An 8,527-nucleotide genomic window follows, 5' to 3' on the forward strand; every position below is an offset into this window, starting at 1 on the left:
AATAAAAAGACAACCCACTCTGAGGGCAAACATACACTGATAAGTCTGATAAGAAGTTAATAACCAAAAGTTATTTAAAAACTTAGAAAACTCAATACCAGGAGGGTAAAGAATCCAATTTAAAAATGGGCGAAAGACCTAAATAGACAATTCTCCAAAGAGGACATAGAGATGGCTAATAGGCATATGAAAAAATGCTCAATGTCACTAATCATCAGAGAAATGAAAATTAAAACCACAACAAGATACTACTTCACACCTGCCAGAATGGCTTTTAATAACAAATAACAAACAACGAGTGTTGGCGAGGGTGTGGAGGAACCCACCTGCTGTTGGTGGGAATGCAGACTGGTACAGCCACTGTGGAAGACAGTATGGCGTTTCCTCAAAAAGTTAAAATGGAACTGTCTTATGATCCAGCTATCTTACTTCTAGGAATATATCCTAAGAATCTCAAAACACTAATTCAAAAGAATATACACACCATATTCATTGTAGCATTGTTTGCAATAGCAAGGATCTGAAAACAGCCCAAGTGTCCATCAGTGGATGAGTGGATTAAAAAGCAGTGGTACATGTACACAATAGAATACTACACAGTCATGAAAAGGAAGGAAATCATACCTTTTGCAACGGCATGGATGAACCTGGAGATGATTATGCTAAGTGAAATAAGCCAGGCAGAGAAAGATAAATACCATATGATCTCACTTATATGTAGAATCTAATGAACACAATAAACTAAGGAACAAAATAGAAACAGAGGCAGGGTCACAAGGACTAGATGGACAGCTGTCAGAGAGAAGGGGAAAGAATGGATGAGATCAAAAAAGGTAAAAAGATGAACCAAAAACATGTATCTATAACACATATATAACAGGCAACAGGGTAGCAATAGTCAGAGGGAAGGGGGGGATGAAAGTAGGAGGGGCAAAGGGGAAAAATGGGAGTGAAAAGAGACTTCTCATGGAGCATGGGGGGCACAGTGCTTCATGTAGAGGGTGTTATATTGAGTGGGATACTTGAAAACATGTCAACACAATACTTTAAAAATAAAAATAAATAAAAATTTAGTTACCTCAAAGATAGAATACATTCACAAAGATTGATACATAATTATTTTTACAAAATCCTGTTTTCTAGAAAAACAACATAGGGAAACAATCTTTTACAAGCCTGCTTATAAAGCCAGTATTAAGGATAGCTCTGTTATGATACATATTCGGTGTCCTAGAGAAACCACATCTGCAACAAAAACCTGTGTTACAATAATGTTATTGAATCGTATTGTCCAATGTGGGGCTGTGCCAAATGTGATGACTTAAATTAAAATTTCAGTTAACTAAAATTAAGTAAAATTAAACATTTAGTCAATCAGTCTTACTAGTCACATTTCAAATGCTCAATACTCACAGCTACTAACTACCACATTGCAGAGCACAAATAATATTTTCAACATTTCAGAAAGTTCTGTTGGATGTTTCTGCTCTAGAGTCTAGTGTAGACCATCTGTTAAAAGAATGGCTCATCTAATATAGAACCAGAGTAAGACATCAAGAGTAAGAGCACAGGAAGGAAATGGCACTGTCCAGGGAACTGCTTCCTCTTTCTATGGCACTCTAAAATGCTTTCTGTATTTCCTTCTGGTGGATGGAAAGGGACTCAAAAGTCATGAACTATGTGAATTTTTCTCCTTTGGAAAAACAGAAGCATATATTCCCCCATCACTGTCACTAGAAAATGTTATGAACTTCTCTGTGTGAGTCATGGTGTTACCACAATGAGCACCAGAATCAGTTGAAAAGAGTGAAGGAAGCACAGCAGGACAGACTTTCTAAGGAAATGGGGAAAGCTGAGGTTTCCAAGTCATATATTCCATGTGGTTGCATTGTACACTATTTTAGAACCATCTACCTTTTAGTGAAGTCCAACCCTCTATTCTACAAATGTGAAAACAGACCCAGAGACAAAAATGTGACTTCCCCAAGGATACTTACAATGTCTCTGGAACAAACCAGGCAAGGTCTCCTTTCTAATAGTATTTTACTCACATTGCTGCTACCAACTTACCTTATATAAGCCAAAGAGAAATTCCAACTCTCCCTTTAAAGCAAACTACACAATAAAATCAGTTTTTAAAGAACATAAAATATTATGGTTTAGGAAAGCACTATAATTGTACAAGCGAATCATTGTCAAATATCTCTTCCTATCTGTTTCTACACGACACGATTTAAGGTCTGGTCACTTGCTTAGTTGCTCTCTGACCCACTCTCAAAAGCCAAAATGAGGCCCTGACTGAGGTGACTGAGTGGATAAAGTGTTGGGCTGGTGTATGGACATCCTGGGTTCAATCCCCAGTCAGGGCATGCAGGAGAAGCAACCATTTGCTACTCTTTCTCTCCCCTTTCTCTCTCTCTTTCCCCCCCCACAACTAGTGGCTTGGTTGGTTTAAGTGTGGCCGTGGGTGATGAGGATAGCTTGGGTGGTCTGAGTGTGATAGCCTCAAGTGCTAAAAAATAGCTCGGTACTCAAGCATTGGCCCCAGACGGGGTTGCTGAGCGGATCCCGGTTGGGGTGCATGCAGGAATCTACTGTACTATCTCCCCTCTTCTCACCTAAAAAAAGAGCAAAAGTGACCTTCTCACCTCTGACCATCTCAGAAGGTGCATGGGCATCAGTGAAATCCCCACCTCAGAGTATAAACCTTTCTGACCAGGACAACCTTGAAGAATGGGTTACTTACAGCACTATGAATTTGGGGCTGGCTGCTTCTGATTTGGTTTAGAGTCCAGAGTAACAGTCACTTAGGAGAGGCTGAATTAGATCCTAGTCTTGGTATTAGGGATCAGCAGACCAGTGGTGAAGAGAAGAAACTTTGTTTCAGAGGTCTTAACTACCAATACAAACTCTCCACTTCCATGTGGCTGGATTAGGGTGACCTCAGCCTCAGTTTCCTAGCTTACAAATATATAGTAGGACCCATTTCCCTGTGGTTTAGAAAGGATTCAATTGGTTGCTACATGTGAGTAACATTGTGTCAGAATCATGAGACTCACTCCAGGAGAGGGACCCGTGGTAACTAACCTGAGAACCCAGGAGGTAGCAGAAAGACACTTTGGAGGCTCTTGCTTCCACTCAATCACTCAGAGTCAGTTTTCAGACCATGGTTCCTCTGTCACCAGCTGAGGGAGCATTTCCAGCTTCAATTCACACATCCTGCCACTTTAATAAATGCATCAGACCACAAGGTGGTGCTTTATTCTTAAGTTTGATATTAGGAGGTTTTTGCAACCATAAAAACAGTGAATTAGCAAAGAGCATTCAACATCATTATCAGGTGCCAACTTCCTCACCCTAATACAAATGTCCTGTCCTGGTGGGTTCCTGTCCTCTGTAACTACGCACTGAGGAGCACATACCATATATGGGCATCCGGTCCTCTTCCTTTTTCTGCTCTTCAACTGGGAAGGAGGTAGGCGTGGACTAAAACCTTTATTTAGTTCCTTTTTCTCTAGCAAACTCCTGTGAAACCTACACACACACTGTGTGGCTCCCCCAGTTTCTGTTATTCAGTCTCCTAGTAAGCAATGGTTCACAGAGTGCAGTGAAGAAGAAAAGGAGGCTGTTCTTCTCAGAACTGCCCTCAGGTGGTGAAAAGTCCACTTACCCTTTGCAATGCAATGACTGAAGTCTGGGGCCATGAGTGCAGATCACAGAGCTTTGAGTGTAAAGCCAATGCCCACCACTTTTAGTTTCAGGTTGCCACAGGGTCTCATCAACAACAGAAGTCTTGCCTATTGGGTTAACTACCTGAAATTAGTAGAGCAGCTCAGATAGTCTAAAGAACTTTGCAAGCAATTTGCCACCATACTGAGAAACAATGCAGAATTAGCAGTCTCTAGTCCTAGTCTTGGCTCAGTCACTACCTGGCTGTGTGACTTTCGGCAATTCCATGAATTCTGTTCTCCTATAGGAGGACGTGGGGAGAAGACAGGGAGACCAGATGACTTGTGAGGTCCTCTCTAATGCCAGTTTTCTGTAAATTGGTCTCTTTCTTCCCTCAGAAGGTATCTGCATCAACTAAGGTTTCGATCATTGTGTAGGCTAGGGGGAACCAGATAAAACCAAACAAAGATAATAAGAGGCCAGAGAAAGGCAGAAAGTGGACAGAGCTAGGAAGGACCAGGCTTGAAGATCGAATAGGTACTGAGAAAAAGGAGAGAGCTGGAGAGCAAAAACTTGGATTCTATAGACTTGGGCTAAGTAAGACACGAAGGCAAAGTGAGAGGTTTTTTGTTTTGGGGTGGTTTTTTTTTAGTGTTTTGTTTTGGTTTTTTGTGTTTTTTGTTTGTTTGTTTGTTTGTTTGTTTGTTTTGTATGGGAAATGGCTTCTGCAAAGGGAAAAAAGGAAGAAAGGTAGAGGGTTTTCTTTGGATCCAGACAAAGAGTTAGCTCTAATTCTTTCCTAGCTGATCCTCCCATAACAGCTTTCTAAAGGCTTGTATTGACTTCCCTTCACCAAGTTCTTTGACCTTTTAATCCTTCTGAAAGTGACCAGCCCCTCTTTCTACTAATGAGAACAGAAAAATAGAAGAAAGTTTCCAGCAGTCATTCCAAGAACATTCTGTTGATTTTCTTACTGCTTTTAAGCCTGCACCCAACTACCTTTCATTATAAAACAACTGTAAGGCTGGTAGGAGAGTCATGATAACTGCAGTCAAAGGACTACTTACTGTTAGTTTGTATCTTATAGGATTTTCCTTTAGCCTGTTACTATTTTGAGTGAAAGAATCAATTAGGATCAATTTTATTTTAATTAAGAAACTCATAAATTTTTTTTTCCTAAAAATGAAAACATGAATACTTGGAAGAAAGCAGACATGATGAAAGATGAGTTTGACAACACCAAGCTTCTTGGCTCAAAGGAAATCCAAGACAAGACTGCTACATTCCACAAGTCACTGGATTTGGAGGAGCACTGCGCTTGTCCTTTGAGAATCGTATAACTCAGCTTCTTCGAATTTTATGAGCACTCTGGTCATGTTTTTTTGGGAATCATGTGATCCTTATTTATTTGATTCTGGAAATTTTATTATTTGCTTAAAAAAATAAACTCAGTTACTAAAGATATGAACTAACTTTCTCGTATGGTAATCTAGACAAATATATGTCTTGGTGAAGACAATGCATGTTACTAGAAGTTTATATATATATACCTGTATATATGGATATATATATATATACACACACCCATGATTTACATAACAATAGCATATATATTAGATTATATAAAATAATCTAGTAAAAGATAGATTATGTAAAAATTTGGAGAACTGCTCTCTCTTGGGAAAAACATAAACATTTTATCCTTTGTTTTATTTAATTCAAATGCTAATGAGTGCTTAAGGGTCTATGGATTGTTTGAAAAAATACTTGTTTTTTTCATCTAAATTCATTACTGAATCCATCAGACTTATTCAAGAGATAAAAGCCTACTGAAAAAAAAAGTTACTATTGGTGTGTATTTTGTGTGATACCTCTGAGTAAAAACTAAAGGAATAAATCAGATGAGAATATTATTCCTAGAAAACAAGATTAGAGTTACAGTGCCTTTAAAATTCACCCATTTCCCTTCTGTTTAATAAAATAAATGTATAGCTTCAGCCTACAACTGCACAGATAACTGTGTGTTTTCTTTTATAATGACTGCTTAATGAACCACTGAAATATTTTTATTTTGCTTCTGTTCAGGTGATGACTCTGGAAGAACCTAAAACTCAAAGTATAGTTTAGCCCCGGAAGAAGAAAAAAAGTCATGTTTTTTCAAGTCAAATTCAAGCAACAAATGTGTATGAGAATACAAACACAAGAAGTAGATATTGAAGTGGATTTCACTACATTTTTCCATAAGTTTTTCAATTTGTTTCCTTCCTTTAAATCAGTGATATTATCTATTCTTGTTAAACATGGATTTGACTTTTGATTCTTGAATTGGAGTTTTGATGGATCATTGGTCTTTAAAATTAAAATGCCAAGCACAGAACACTACTGGCAGGAACCATTGCACCCCTCTGCGGGCCGTGCTGGTGTGCAGTCAGCCACCCTGCGGGATGTCTGTGCTGCTGTGGAGGCAGGAAGTCAGGGTCTGATAGCTGAACATTCACAGTAGCTTCTGGGCTGCTTAATTTCATCATGGCCTGTTGTCTAGCTATAAATCTATTTTTTATTAAAATATAGTAACGGTTACATTGTGACCCAGCTTGCATATTATGGCAAGCTATTTTTTACGTTAGGAGAGCTGCAGACAGATTGCTGGAGATGCAAGGAGTTACATTTCTCTCCTTCGATCAGTTGGCTACTGTTCTGGTACTGCACCTCTCACCAATCACTTTCTCCTGACTATCCAAAAAAAGCCCAGTTCTTTCCTCTCACCTTTTTCCCCCTTACTATCTGCAATAGGCCCCCATCACTTCATAGAGAAGAACAAGTACAGGTAAACCTATCTTATTTCTAACTTCAAAATCAATACTCCCAGCACTTTCCTGCTGATTCATGAACACGTAAACAGCATGGGAAAACATGAGTTACCAAAGCTCATGTTCCCAGCTGGACAAGGTGCTTTACTTTCTTGTCCCAGCTCTCACACTTCAATAAAGTGTCCTCTTTGCTATTTAGTGACACATTCTTCACATTTCTGTGCTTTTGGGGTAATTTCACTGTTTAAAATGGCCCTCAAGCATAGTGATAAAGCACAAGAATACTGTGATGTGCCTTAGAGAGAATATGTGAAAGTTCCATTCATTCTGTTCAGGCATGATTATAGTGCTGTTGACTACAAATGCAATATATAATGAAGCAACATTATATATTGCATAAAGAGCCTTTCAACAGAAACACACATAAAACAAGGTTAAGTTTTTGGTTTTTTAAATTTTATTGGTTTTTTAAGAGAGAGAGAAATGGAGGGAGAGAGGAGCAACATGAGAAACATCAAATCATAGTTGCATCACTTTAGTTATTCGTTGTTTCTCATATATGCCATGACTGGGAGCTCAAGCCAAGCCAATGACCCCTTGCTCAAGCCAGCAACCTTGGGCTTCAAACCAGTGACTTTGGGACCGAGGTCAAACCATACTCACAACCAACAACCCTGCACTCAAGCTGGCAAGCTCATGCTCAAGACAGCAACTCGGGGCTTCAAACCAGGGACCTCAGTGTCCTGGGCCAACTCTCTATCCACTGTGCCACCACCAGTCAGGCCATAGGTATTGTCTGGGAAGCTTTTTATTTCTCCTTCGATTTTAAATGATAGCCTTGCTGGATAAAGTAGTCTGGGTTGTAGGTTCTTGTTCTGCATTACTTTGAATATTTCTTGCCATTCCCTTCTGGCCTCAAGTGTTTCTGTTGAGAAGTCCTTATAGGGGCTCCTTTGTAGGTGATATCTTTTTTTTCTCTTGCAGCTTTTAATATTTTCTCTTTATCGCTTAGCTTTGGTATTTTAATTATGATGTGTCTTGGTGTAGGTTTCTTTGAGTTTATCTTTAATGGAGTCCTCTGTGCTTCTTGGACTTGTGAGAGTTTCTCTTGCATTAATTTAGGGAAGTTTTCAGCTATGATATGATTGAACAAAATCTCTATCCCTTGTTCTTTTTCTTCTTCCCTATGATGCAGATGTTATTTCTCTTCATGTTGTCACAGAGCTCTCTAAGAGTTTCCTCTGACTTTTTGAGTCTCTTTTCTCTTCTCTGCTTTCATGCCTTCATTCCAGTTGTCCTCTAACTCGCTGATTAGATCCTCTGCTTTATCTATCCTGTTTTTAATTCCTTCCATTGTGGTCTTTATTTCTGATATTGTATTTGTCATCTCCAACTGATTCTTTTTTATACTTGCTATTTCTTTATTTAGGTGTTCATAATGACCATCCATTGTTGTTCTAAGATCCCGAAGCATCCTTACAATCATTATTTTGAACTCCGCATCTGGAACTTTGATTATTTCCATATCACTCAGTTCATCTCTTGAAGGTGTCTCTTGTGGTTTCATTTGGATTGCACTTCTTTGTCTTCTCATCATCTGTTTTTGGGTGTTTTATTTATAGAGTTGGTTGAGTCTAGGCTTGGTGTTGTCTGCCTCCAGTTTTCAGTTGTGTTATTTCTAGGTCTTCTTGGGTTGGTATCAGCTGTTATCTGTAATCCACTTTTGGATTTGGGCAGCTTTGAAGTCTTGATTTGTTTGTTTTCTTAACAGGTGATAGTCTTGTTTACTGATCTCAGCAGGGGGCTTCCTTGAAAGTGTATCCAGGAATGCGATGGGTGTAACCTGAGACTCTGAAGGCCTCTTTAGCCAGCTAATCTCACTGGGGGCAGGGTGTTTTCTCAGCTTCAGTAGGGGGAGGTGTATCTCAGATCTCCATGGAGACCTGAGTTACTGCCCCTCCTCCCCACTTCTTGTTTTCAGCTGTGTCTTGTTGCGCTGATTGGAGCTGGATAGATGTCTGGAGATCTCTGATCCGGAAGCACTTTAG

The sequence above is a fragment of the Saccopteryx bilineata genome, chromosome 3 (assembly GCF_036850765.1).
Source record: "Saccopteryx bilineata isolate mSacBil1 chromosome 3, mSacBil1_pri_phased_curated, whole genome shotgun sequence".
NCBI classification, from domain to species: Eukaryota; Metazoa; Chordata; class Mammalia; order Chiroptera; family Emballonuridae; genus Saccopteryx; species Saccopteryx bilineata.